This window comes from Alexandromys fortis, unplaced genomic scaffold, assembly GCF_014885135.2.
Source record: "Alexandromys fortis isolate MF-2015 unplaced genomic scaffold, M_Fortis_MF-2015_v1.1 scaffold_15, whole genome shotgun sequence".
NCBI classification, from domain to species: Eukaryota; Metazoa; Chordata; class Mammalia; order Rodentia; family Cricetidae; genus Alexandromys; species Alexandromys fortis.
The window spans coordinates 1,986,768-2,000,895 of record NW_026067911.1 but is presented as its reverse complement, the minus strand read 5'-3'; the positions used below and the strand labels follow the sequence as shown (position 1 = coordinate 2,000,895).

General features: G+C 38.1%; 1 protein-coding gene across 4 annotated transcripts in view; it reads left to right on the top strand.

Moving 5' to 3' along the window:
• Positions 1-14,128, top strand: part of Fxr1 (FMR1 autosomal homolog 1) — a 48,630-nt gene that overhangs the window by 862 nt on the left and 33,640 nt on the right. The window lies entirely within an intron of this gene.

Sequence of the window (14,128 nt, the reverse complement as noted above, 5' to 3'; positions counted from 1 at the left end):
TTTGTTTCTTTGAGAGGAGGCCGTGCACTGCTGCCGAGTCTGGGCAGGGTGGCGGAAAGAGGCGTCTAGAGTAGAGGAATTCGTAAGGGACTTCCATGGGGGTGGGGTGGGTCGCCAAGTTGAAAACGAAGTCCGGATAGTTTATTTTCGCCTTAGTAACGGCCCCTTCTCCTCATTTCTTTTTTCCTGAGTGCGCGAGGATCTCAAATCAATACAAAACCTCCCCAGCTGTTGTCTGTCAGTCAATTCTGGGAGCCAGCATCTCAAATGTTTGAGAGTCTTGGCTATTTTTATGAAGGCCTTCTTCTAGTGCATGAGTATTGTATGTACGTAGAATGGTTTCCCACAGGTTTTCATTTCGGCGCATCCTTTATTCCAGAGGATTTTATTCGGTCTTAACGATTTCCTAATTTGCAGTGTTTTGTTTTTCCTCTTTTAGCTTGCTGATTAGCTCTGTGGATTTGATTGGTCACGTGGTAATAACATAGGCAGCTGCTTGTTGACGAAGAATGAAAGATCTAATATATATTTTAAATTTTATGATTTAAATTTCTTAGGGCGGGCAACACAGGTAATAATGACTGCTGGAATCTTTATTAGCTTGTAGCTGGCTTCCTCAGTGTTCCAGGTTAAAACTTGCTGTCAGTCTAATGATCCAAGCAACACTTGAGTAGACCCTCTAAAAGATTGCAGATATGGTTAGCTGAGCCACAGGGAATCGACTTAAAATACTTTACTGCCTAGATAAGGTCACGATTATGCATCATCTTCCTGCCCTTTGGAAAAGTTTGTTTTTACTGTTCATCAGTAGGTTTTTAGAGAGTATAGACAAGCCTTTTTTACCTTGCACGTTGAGAAGTTTGTTTTAGCCAGTTACTGTGCATAGTGTCGGCAGTAGAAAACCAGGTCTTTACTCCGTGTCATTCTGTAGTGCAATATAGTCGGTTTGGCTTTTTGTAAAGTTTCTTTGTGGTCTTTTGGTGTCTTTTTTCCAGCCCGTTCACGAGTACCCCTGTTGCAACTCTGAAATATTAGTAATTTATTATGGTTGTATTGATGATTGAACCTAGAACGTTGTACATACTAAGCAAGTGCGTTTTACCATCAAGCTGTGTTCTGACCCCTTTATTTTTTTTTCTTCTTTGAGAGAAAGTTGTCCAGTAAGTTGTCCAGACTGGCCTTGAACTCACTCTGGTGTCTGGTAGTTCATGCTGGCCTTGAACTTGCAGTAGCACTTCAGCCCCTTGGGTAGCTAGAATTACACATCTGTACCACAGGACCCAGTTTATTGATCCCTTTCCTACTCTACATATCTGATCCTACTTAGACTAGACTCCACTCATTTTTAATTCAGAATGAGATGGGGATTTGATAAAGGTTGAAGGACATTATGCCACATTTTTGTGTACTTCGGACGTTTGGAATTTTTCCTTTTATAACCAATCGTGTGTGTACTTTGTAGAAGATACACTTTTCAGGACTCTGAAATATAAAAAATGGTAAAGAGGAAGAGCCCTAACTAGAAGTAAAGAAATGGACATTACAGATTTGTACTTGATTATCTTGTAATTGACTTGTGTAAAATGGGCGATTTGTACAGTGGTCTGAAATGTTTTATATGTTTATGCAGTGAAATTATCCACTTGGTTTGTGTCCATCCTCCCTTGCTTTCCCCCATCTTAGGTTTCTTAAGAAAAAAATGCAGAAGAATCCCCAGGGGGAGTAAACCCTTTTTCTTTTGAGTTTGAACCTGGCCAGAGCCCTCTCTAAAGGTGCTTGGTTAGGGCTCCTACTGAGCTACACCTTTAATCTCATTACTTTGAGGCAAGCTCTAAATTGTCAACAGTGGCCTTGAACTTGCTATCCTTCCTCAGCCTAACTGAGATTGCAGGCGAGATTGCCAAACCTGGCTGAGAAAGTTCTTACCCCACAACATCTCATTGTTTTCTGTCACTTAAGTTTTTAAAGAGGGGTTACATACTGCAAGACAGCTTTTGTTTCCTTTTTCAAAACAAACTTTCTAAATATTTTTGATCAATACTGACACTTGTATGCCATCACAAACACCACCATGAAAGGATAGCATAGTTACATCATCTTTTAAGTTTCCCTGTTACCCCTTTAGGGTTTCCTGTCTTCATAGTTCTGTCTCATCTAGAATGTCATATGTGTAGAAATAATTTTTTTTTTTTTTTTGGTTTTTGAGACAGGGTTTCTCTGTGGCTTTGGAGCCTGTCCTGGAACTAGCTCTGTAGACCAGGCTGGTCTTAACTCACAGAGATCCGCCTGCCTCTGCCTGCCTCTGCCTCCCGAGTGCTTGGATTAAAGGCGTGCGCCACCACCGCCCGCTGTGTAGAATTAATTAAGTAAATTAATACCTAGTGTTTGAGCTTGGCTTCTATTTAGCATAGAGGAATTTTTTTTGTAGAAGATAAATAGTCAAGGAATTTTGGAAATGGAAGTAGAAGTAGAAGTTGTTTATAGACTCGAGCTGTTCATGTTTTTATTTTGTTGTACATTTTTTTAAGTTGTGGTTTTTCAGTGTATGGGTGATTCTGAAACTCTGAATTTATGAACTGTTAGTTATCACTCTCCGCTTGGTGGAAGTGCAGGGACACAGGCCTTTGGCCCTGTGAATTGTCATTTGAGAGTTTTGAGAGGCAGCTTGGTGCTTTGAGCTTTGTGGTCAGTATTGCCTTGAGGCATGGCTCTTAAACATGGAGTAAATCGAATAAATTTAAGAGTCAGTGAAGAGCTGAAGATTAGTACCCAATGCCAGGACAGCCTTTTCTTTAGAAAAAAGAAAACCATACATAAATAGTAGCATGGTAAACATACTAAACAATGTGCTAAGCATATTGCTTTTGCTATTAAAAATGCATCTATAATTAGTTGTCTCTGCAGCTCTAAATCTAGGAATGGGAAAGAGTGGGAAGATGATGTAAAACATTTGGTGGCTGTGTGTAATTTGGTATAACATACCTGCTTCGATACATTTCCTACCTAAAGCAAAGTGCCTTTTTAGAAAGCTCAGTGAGGTAGAATGTATTACTGAAAAGAGATAAGAATGTATATTCTATAATTTATTCACGCAACAGAATGACTTGCTAGGAAGGATACTTAAAATTGTGCATCTTTTGGCAACAATTCTCTGTGTGATAAATATCCTTAGTTCTGTTTGCTAGTACAGTGATAAAATGCCCTGAAAAAGCCGCTTATGGGAAGAATGGTTTATTAGACCCACAATTGAAGGTTATGGTTCATCATTGAGGGAACTTGATTCATCTCTTCATAGTACTTCCATTCAGGAGCAGAGAGTGGTGCATTAACGCATGCATATATATGCCTGCTCAGCAGCTCTTTCTTTCTCTACACCTGCCTAACAGGGAATGCTGCTACCCACAGTAGGTGAGTCTTCCCAGCTACTTCAAGTAGTCCTTCACAGACATACCCATAGACCATATTAATCTACACAATGTTTGATAGAAAATGTTCCTGGGTAATTTCTAGATTGTCTAAAATTGATAATAAAAACTAACTGTCACATAACTCCATTACCCCAAAAACCCGTCGTGCCCATTTTCAGCATTCATAGGTGATATGTATAAGCTAAATGTATATGAAAAGAGTCCTTGGTCTCATGTGATCCTCTTGTCTTGGTCTCTAGACAAGCTTTGTCTCCAGGTGTCATGCCCAACTCTGACATGAAATTTTGTAATGTCATTGCATTGTATATTTTTGGGCTGAGCATGATATGGTAGTTGCACCTGCGGCTTTAATGCTTTATGTCTGAGGTGGATACTTCCACATTAAATAACAATTTTAAGTAGATGTTGAGCAAGTCGATCAGGTTTTGGCTCCTGTGGAGGAATTTTTCTGTCTGTATAGGTGAAATGAAATTTGGGGTCCTTTGTATAGTAGATGGAATTAATTACATGTAGAGCTCTTAATGTCTGGCTTTAAGTGTATAATTGACACGTCTTGAAGAATTGTAATAGATCTATAATTCCTTATTTAACTTACTGTTAAAAGTAAAAGTTGAGATCAATAATGAAGTTGTGCAGTAGGTATTTTATCACTGATGACAAACTAAATTAGCAGTGAAGGAGTGGTGTGCTGTGGACATGACTTCAGTGAGTACAAAATCTTAGTTGGAAACCAGGCCTGGTGGCACATGCCTGAAATTCCAGCCCTTGAGAGGCAGAGGCAGGAACATCAGTATTCTAGGTTGGAAAACAAACAGTGACAACAGAGATGGATCAGCGGGTTAAGGTGCTTGCTGCCAGGCATGACAATCTGAGTTTAATCTGACAGTCCACATGGTGGGAAGAGAACAGACTCCCTCAAGTTCTCTAACCTCCACACACACTACTTTATTTTTTTTAACTTCCAGGTCAGTGTAGGCTAAACTAGTGATGCTTATACAACTGTGTCAACCAACCCCTCACCAGCAACTCTAAATGTAGTATCTGAGGGAGAAATGGTAGCTTCCTTAGTATTAGAGCTCTTTGCTCTCTCTATATATAATATAAAATATATATAATATATAAAATGTATATAAACTATATAAAATGTATAAAATAATCTATAAAATGTATAGGTTCAAATATATTTAAGATGAATTTGCATTGTACTTTTTTTTGCATTGTACATATTTAAAATACGGCTTTTGTAAATATTAAAATTTTAAGTGGAATTGAATGGTCTCAATAATTTGGGCTTTGAGACAGGGTTTTATGTAACTTTGGCTTTGAATTTGCAATTCTGCCTTAACCTACTGAGTTACTGGGATTACAGACCTGTACAACCATACCCAGTTTGTAGCTTTTATTTTGTCCAGGAATAGTGTCCAAATGTGACTGTAGGGGAAGGAAAGCTGCAGACTTTGTTATTTTGAGACAGGGTCTGAACTATTTCAGTGGACTTGGAACTTGCTCTATGTGCTGCCCAGACTGCCCTTGAACTAAGGATTTTCTTGTCTCCACTACTCCGTTGCTGGGAGTATAGGCATGCACTGCTATACCCGACTATTGGATTCATTGTTTTATTTTTAGGAGAAATACAGAATAAAACATCTGAAGACAAAAGCTATAAAAAGTGTCTAGAAATATACATGGCTTGGACCCTTTTCTTTATGTACCTATATATTTATATATCATGTTTGAGTGTTTTTTGTAAGAGAACAGCTTGCTGTTCTGTTAAGCTTCCATATGTATTTCCTGCATACTCAGACACTTCATGAGGTATGGTTTTGTGCAGATTTTTTATTTTTGAGACAGAGTCTTACTGTGTAGCACTAGCTAGCCTGGATCTCGCTCTAGTTTGTGTTAGTCTGGAAATCCCAGAGGTCTACCAGCCTCTTCTTATGGAATGATGGGATATAAAGGTGTATACTGCCATACCTGGTCTATGAGGTATGCACTTAGTCATTTTATATACAAGGAGTTGATGATGATGATGCTGTATCTGAAGTGGCTTTTAACTCTTTTTCACTTCTAGTTGCTTAGTTTGATACTTCCTAATGAACATTGTGTATGTGTTTGTGGATGGATAAGTGCCACAGGCACTGTACCAGTGTGGGGATTCAAAGGCCACCTTTGTGGAGTCAGTTCTTCAGGTCACCAAGTTTGGGTGACAAGTGCCTTTATGTGCTGAGCCGTTTTTTTTTTTTTTTGTGAGCCTGAATTTAACTAGATTGTGACCTACTGATTGTGTTTTCTATCATACTATTCAGAATGATTCGTTTTAGTTTTCTCATCTGGAGTATAAGGCAGTGTATTTTTCTGACATTTGTAAAAGTTGCTGAGAAGTTCTGTGAGTTTATTCAGAGTCTTTCCAGCTCCAACAACAACTAGTACTTTGAATTAAGACTGCTTCTTAGGTGCTGCTTGGATGTTGTTCATGTGCATGTCTAATTTAGTCTCAACCACAGTGAAACAAACAGTAAACACCATTTGGGGAAATCTGAAGCCCTGTTGGAGCTCCAGAAATCAGGTTGATTCCAGATTCCAAGTCTGTATTTGCCTTTCTGGAGCTTATTTTCTTTAACTGTTACAGTATTACATGTGCGTGCGCACGTGCAGGCGCACACACACACACACACACACACACACAGTTTTGAGGTAGGATCTCTCAGACTTGCTATGTGACTGAAAATGGTTTTGCATTTCTAATCTTTCTGCTTTCTAAATGTTGAGATTATAAATTTGTGCTAGCTACCATGCTCAGTTTTACTGTGATTTTTTTTCTTAAGTACAAATAAGTAGTTCCCAAAATTATTGCTAGTTGTAAATTAATAATAAACTGGGAATGTGCAAAACTGAATTGGGATGATTGCTGCAAAAAAGATTTAGGTTGATTTCTATTACTTTTGCTTTCTAAGAATGTGCTTCTTTTCCAAAATGGTAGCTAGCAGCTACTGAACTGAAATATACTAGTCAGAAGTGAGGTAGTTTGAAAGAGGATATAACACATTAACGGTTTTTAAAATACTAATTACATATTAAAATAATATTTTGGGCATATTGGGTTTTAAGTATGTTAAAATTTTACCTGTTTCCATTTATTTTGATATGACTATTTTAAGTTACATGCATGATTAATATTTTATTTCTGTGGGATGGTTACATCCTCCGCAGCTGTTCACCTTTCTGTTACTGAGTATGTAAAATACTTTGAAATATTTGAAATGCACATACATATTAGTGTAAATGAACTGCCTGTTCAGAATTTTTCCTGGCCATGCTAGAAATGAAACTCTGAGCCTTGCCTCTCTCAGGCCAGTGCTTCATCTCCAGCCCTCAGGTAATGTTTTTATGATGCAGCATGTCAGTGATTTTGAATACCAAGACTTTAAAATGGAACTTTTTTGGTGGGTGGTACTTAGCTCATGAAGAGGAATAAAGTGCTACGGCAGCTTTTCTAGGACTAGGTTTTCAATAGCTGGACTATAACAAAATTAGGAAACAGAATATTGCTTTGTTGATCTGAACACATGCATGTTTATACATAGTTTTATAATTAATTTGTCTTTGAAAACCATGGTAAAATTGAACTATCCTTAAATCTTTTATTGACTTAATAGTGAATTTCTGTGTATTTGGTTCACTACAAACACAATTACTTATGGTATCAGATTTAAAAAAACAAAACAAAACAAAACTTCCTACCAGGCGGTGGTGGCACACGCCTTTAATTCCAGCAATCTGGAGGTAGAGGCAGGTGGATCTCTGTGAGTTCGGAGGCCAACCTGGTCTACAAAGAGGTAGTTCCAGGACAGGGCTCCAAAACTTCATCCTTATCATGTTTGCACAACCCATTTGGGAAAGTAACTGGAGAGTTCTTGGTAATGCTGATGAAGCTTGCAATAGTAGCTGCAGTATATATTTGAATAAATAAAATTAGTCTTGGCTTCTGGACACAGGTAATTTGTGTCATCTTAGTGGTTCTCTATATAAAAAGTTACGTCTTTTCGAATCGGTTCTAATTGAACATTTTAAATGGCTTTTTTTAGTGGTTATGCAATGATCTGGTCACAAATTCTCATTGCCACAACTTGGTGCACATGGAGGTAACTGAAACTTCATGCTTTGCAACAGAAAAGTTAGGGGAGTTTTGGGTAGCCATGTGGAAGCATTGAGTCATTTCATTTAAAAAACTGTTCAAACAGTGGTAGTTGTCTGTATTTTGTCTTATCATCATTGCCTTGTGTTTAGAACAGTTAAGTGTTCAGTGCTGATGCACAGGCTGCTGTTGTTATTAATTTTGGTTTGCTTGTTCTCAGGTCAAAACCAGAACCTCATGCAACTAGCAAGCAGCTTGTCACTGGGCCGCAGCCGGTCTGTGAAGGGTTGCTTTTGGTAGTTTTTCTTTACTAGAATTTGTTCAGTAATTTAGTTCTGTAATAATACCTGCAGACTTCATTTATAGAGCTTATATCCACTGATTTTTAACTAATTTTACTTAGTAGATTTGTTACGTAGTTTTTTCAAAATAAATTGTTCAAAATAAGAGTTTCTTTTGAAAAAGGTTCACGATGTGGTCCAGGCCAACAAACTTGTGGACCTATGTGATATCTTCTAAGTCCCTCCACTACCATAACAGCTGGGGATATGGCTATAGTAGTTGGCTAAGAACAGAAGAAGTTGTTGTTAAAAAATTAGGGTTTCACTATGTCATCTAGCCTGGGCTCTTAATTCATGGTCTTTCTATCTCATCTTTCTAAAGTGCTGGGATTACATGCCCAGCAACACACATTTTAAAAGATATGCACTTCTGTATATCGATGTTCACATAGTCTTGACATGTGTAGTTTATTATTGGTGTGATGTACAAATTTGATTCAGTCCAAATATTTTCCTTTTTTTCCTCCTGGTGTTGGTGGTTGATGTTTTTTGTTCCTCCATTTCATGTAACCCTGCCTATAGTCAGATAGGTAACCTTGCTTAGAGCCAGATAAATGTGATTCCAGATTTATCTCTGTGCTCATAGCATTGTGTGCGTATACACACTCAGAAACAAATGTAGAGTTTTTCAGTGTGCCCATAAAAAACTAGAATCACGGTTTAACATTTGCATACAGTATAATTTGTAGTGATTACATACGTGTAAGAATATTCAGGCATTTGTCAGTACTCCATCCCCCCCCCCAGTATCTGTGTTTCCATTGGATAGATTCCAAAGAAAGGGGTAGTTTAGAAAATGTGGTGATGGCTCAGGTGATAAAGTGCTTGCCACAAACGTAAGGATCAGAGTCCAGAAACTCAGCATCCATATAAATGCTGAGTGAGTGTGACAATCTGTCTATAATCCTACAGACTGGGGAATCCTTCCAGATAAGCCCAAAGTAGCCAAATTGGTGGACTCGAGGTTCAAGTGAGATCCTTTTGCTCAGTGAAGAAGGAAGAGAATGATTGAAGGAAGATAACCTTATGTCAGTCTCTTGCCAACCCACATACACACATGCGTGTATACAACATACATGCAAACAATAATAGGATAGTTTGGAAAGAAACTTAAAAACTGTAGAAAACAAAATAAACCTCTTAAGTTACTTTTTTCTTTTCAAAGACAACCATATTTTTTTCACCAGCTGATAGCTCTTCCTCTTAATATGTCCGAGCCAGAAAATGTTGATTTGCCTTTTGGATTTGTTCTACAGTTTGCCCGACCTTGTCCGTTTTCCTCTTGGGATATCTTTTTTCAGTTATTGAGATCTGTTTATTTATGGATATTTACTTAATGTAAAAGTGTATTCCCACAAAGATAGGCATCTGTGCAAGCATCAACTATTAAATAATAAGCAGTAGCCCAGCAGTTTGAAATAGTTTATTTGTACATGGGGAAAATGAGTGCCTGTGCTACTGGTTCCTGACTTGATTTGGAGCCTTGGATTGAGTGGTGACATCTCCATCCAGTATGGCTAGATTTACCCCATGAATTGTTCCACAAAACCTTGAGTGCTCTAGGAAGATTCACAAAAGGCCCAGAAGAGGGAGAATTATGACTTGCCTGTTGAGGAATAAGACTAGTGAAAAATCTTGCTTTTTTGGGTTCTGTGATTTATCACATACTACATAGTGAATTTGAGACAGTTTTTGTGATGAAACTGCAAATTATATTTAGTAAAGTTCTTTTTTCCTTGTTTTGATAAGGGCTTTTCCCCTGTGTCTTTAACTATAGACAGTCCAGAAACTGTTTTGAGTCATATAAATTAGTAGACATTGAAGTTAAAGGGAGGTTTACTGCAGTATTTTGAAAGGAATGAGTAGTAGCATGAAGTGCTCCTTGGCACAATTTGCAGGGTTTTTTTTTTTTTTTTTTTTTTTTTTTTTGTTCCTTTGATTTGTTTTACATAAAGTTGCGTCCAGGGCTGGGAAGGCATAAGACAATTTCAGTTGAGGGGTCTCATCTGAGAACACTGTTTTTAGATAGTGCCATTCTAGAGGCATGAGAAAGGCATTAATTCACTACACACAGTGGATGGATGCCTAGCTGCATTGAGCTGTATTGGAACCCTGATTATAAAAGACAGCTGTATTTTGTTCTTCCTTTCAGAAAATCTGTACACGTGTACATGTAGGGTAGGAAACTGTACAACATGATGCCGTGGTCAAGAGATTAAAATAGTTAAGCTAGGTTTAGAGTCCAGGGAGTAATTTGAGTGTGGTGACTCAAGCCAGGAAGCTTAGCTCTTGGAAGGCTGAGGTGGGGAGATTTCTGCAAATTCAACTCTGGGATTGCAGAGTGAGATCTTAAAAAGCAGCAGAGATGGCTCAGTGGTTAAGAGCACTGGCTGCTCTTCCAGAGGTCCTGAGTTGAATTCCCAGCAACCACATGGTGGCTCACAACCATCTGTAATAAGACATGGTGCCTTCCTCTGGCGCGCGCACATACATAGAGGCAGAATGTTGTATACATAATAAATATCTTTAAAAAAAAAGCAGCAACTAACCTAGAGGAATAGATGATTACCACATACAGGTTTGGGTGTTTTGTGAGAGATCCATGCCAGTTTACTATACCTAAAATGATACCAGCTGTAAGAAAAAAAGTGCTTATATTACTCTGAGAATTGGTTATTATTTAGTGCTTCCAAGAAACAACCTTTAATTTGGATACCTAAAATAGGAAATGCAGACTAAATAAGTTGCTTATTTAATCATTAAACAGTTTGTTTTCAACGTGTCCTCTTGATTGCCTTGATGATCCTGCTATTACTAGGATTCCTTGAATGAATCACTCTGCAAGTATTGATGCTGGTGCTTTGTTGATTTGTATTATAAAATATCAACAATTTTCTGCTAAGAAGCCTCTATTCTTCCTTAGAATACTTCACTGGTTTACTCAATGATTCAAGTGACGTAGAAAAATTTCAAGCAAGCCGTCTGAGCCTGCCTAAGTGGTGTGGTTATCAGCGATTCTAAGATGCCCTCATTTTAAAGAAGCATTCTGGTTTCAGAGATGCTAAGTTGTCAGACTGGAAGTTACACAGGAGTTGGAAAATGAACCTTTGAATAGACCATTAATTGCTCAAAGCCTGGCAAGTCATGATCCAAAGCAGTTCCATCAATTCAAGAAAACAGAAGGCTTAGTCTTGTGTACGTTATGCCAGCAGTGTTCTTTAACTGAGAGGATGAAGGGAAAGACTGCAGTAGCATCCAACACTGAACCTAGTGCTTTTATTTTATTTTACTCAAGACAGGATTTCTCTGTAGCTGTGGAGCCCATCTTGGAACTAGCTTTTGCAGACAAAGTTGGCCTCAAACTCTATAAAGAGGTGTGCCTGCCTCTGTCTCCCAAGTGTTGGGATTAAAGCCATATGCCACCACTGCCCAGCACCTAGTTAGTGATTTTAGTAGAGAAGTTAATTTGGTTTTAGAACTGTATTCCTTACCACAAGTTTGCTTCAGGTCAAGAACTAAACCTCGAATGAAGTGTTCTTAATTACCTTTAATAAGAAATCAAATACATAAAATTATTTGTTTACCAAATCTAGAAAAGTTGAAATTTCATGCCAGAAAAACCAATTACTAAACCTGTAAGAATATTTTATTGTTTGAAGGTAGTAGGAGCGTCAGTCTATGAAAATAAATGTGGACTAGAGGCTAGATTCGTGACAGGTCCCATTTACCCAGGGTGACTTAAGCAATTTTGAATGATTTATTTTTGCTTTTAAAATTATTATTACAATTTTTGTAAAGATCTCACCGTGTAGACTTGGATAACCTAGAGGTTGCTATGTAGTTGAGAATGGCCTGAATTTGCAGAGATCTTGCTTTTGTTTCCTGGATGTTGAGATTGAAAGTGTGTCATTATTTTAGCTTTTATGTTTAGTTAATGGATTGATTTTTGTTTTGTTTTGGTTTTGTTTTTGAGATAGTGTCTCTATGTAGTTTTACCTGTCCTGGAACTTGCTGTGTAGACTAAACTGACTTTGGGATTAAAGGCATGTGTCGCCATACCTGGCTTGTTTTTATTTTTAATTGTGTATCTGTGTCTATATGTGGGAGTGTATGTGAGTGCAGGTTCCTGGGAAGGCCAGAGGCATTGGATATCATTGGAACTGTGCTGAAATTTTTAAATTACATTTGCGTGTGTGCATGTTCTCAGGCTAAAAGACAACTTTTCAGAAGTCAATTTTCTTCTTTTACTGGGAGTTGGGGGTGGCTTCCCAGGATAGAATTCTGGTGGGCAGGCTGGGCTGCAAGTGCCTTTACCCATTTGAGTCATTTGCCTGCTCAACCAATGAGGATTTTTAATAGATTGGAATTTAAAGATCAGAATCACTATAGGATAACTACTCTAGGAGGCTGGTGATTGCTTACTAGTCTAGGCAGAGGACCTGGATTTGGTTTTCAGAATGGACCCGTATGTCAGTTCACAACCACCTGTAACTCTAGTTTCAGCAGACCCAGTGCCCTCTTTTGGCCTATCTGGGCTTCTATGTGCACATGAGGCACATTCATTCATTCAGGCTCACACATGCACATTAAAAGAAATGATATACAATTCCCCCTCCCTTTTTTTTTAATTTAAGGATTATGCCAAGGCCTGGCTTCCACTTTAGGAAGTTCTATTTGTTTTTGCAGTTTCTTTTGCTGCTGGTAATTTCTTTGCAGTAGAAAACTTAGATCTTACAAGAACTTTAAAATTCCTTTAGGATGTAAGTCTAGTATTTATCTAGACTACCATTCTAAGCTCCATTTTGAAGATTTAAGCTGTTCAGTTCCTGATTATAATTAATATAATAATTATATTATAATAATATTTAATGGTTTGTTTGCGGGGAGCTTTGGTGTTTTAGTGTTTTTTTCCCCCATTTTTGTAAGGTGTGTAAATTAGTTTATAGTGGGTTGCATTAAGAGGAAGGCATTTGTTGGGGTCTTAAGCAACCAGAAGTTTAATACCCGAGCTTGAAGTCAGTTACTTTACAGTCAAGAACTTTTGTAGGTTCTATAATGCTCCAATGGATTTGGCATTGACGGTAGGGCCTGGGAACTGGAGACACTGCTGCATACTGCCATCTGCTGCAGCCTTAGAGCTCTTTAAGAGGCCTGATTGGAGTTGAATTATTAAAGAAGACGTGTTAACGGAAGCTTAAACACAAAGGTGCTCAGGGAGATGCACCAAACGTGGTGTGGGCTCTTTGAGGGCTTGCAGCAGGAGAGAGTGAAACAATTTTGGTAGCTCTGAAGTTACCTAGATGCTAGGATATCTCTTAAAGGGATGCCAAAATCTCTTTCAGAAAAATATGAGGTTATAGGGTGTTTCTGGAGGTACTTTGGGTGGTATTATAGTATGATAAGGGAAAGTCATACATCTTGAGGTTCTCGTAAGAGAGTTCAGATATGTCCTCTGTAAAGTGGGAAAAGAGGACAGTGATAATTGGTCATACATATCTTCAGGCATTAAGCATGATTCTTAGCTATATGCAGGCAAATGTTAATTGGACTGGAATTCTTTACTCTTAGCTGGCCAGAAATTGATGAAATTAATGGCTCCTTTCCCTTTTCGTATCTTATTAATTTCCCTGTCCTCTTCTGCCTTCATTACGTTTAGTGGCAATGGTTTCACAAGGGTGCATCTCTATAGCCTTTTTTATTTATTTATTGGTGAAGGGGCTGGTTGGTATCGAACTCCCTTAACTGACCAAAGATGATCTTGAGTATTTGATAGCCGGATCCCCTGCCTTTACCTAGGATTTACAGGTTTCTCATGCATAGTGGCTATAGTAAAAGCTACATTGTATTTATACAATACATAGAATACATCAGTATTTTAAACATTAAAGCTTATTTAACTCAGATTTGTGTTGGGAACATAATCGTGCTTTCTTGGTATGAATGGGCTTTTGATAATTTGTTCTATAATTATGAAAGTCTCCACCATTTCTACTGGTAGTGTCAAACTTAATCCTCATTTGTTTCTTTATGAAAAGAACTCTTCGGGCGGTGGTGGCGCACACTTTTAATCCCAGCACTTGGGAGGCAGAGGCAGGCGGATCTCTGTGAGTTCCAGACCAGTCTGGTCTACAAGAGCTAGTTCCAGGACAGGCTCCAAAACCACAGAGAAACCCTGTCTCGAAAAAACCAAAAAAAAAAAAAAAAAAAAAAAAAAAAAAAAAAAT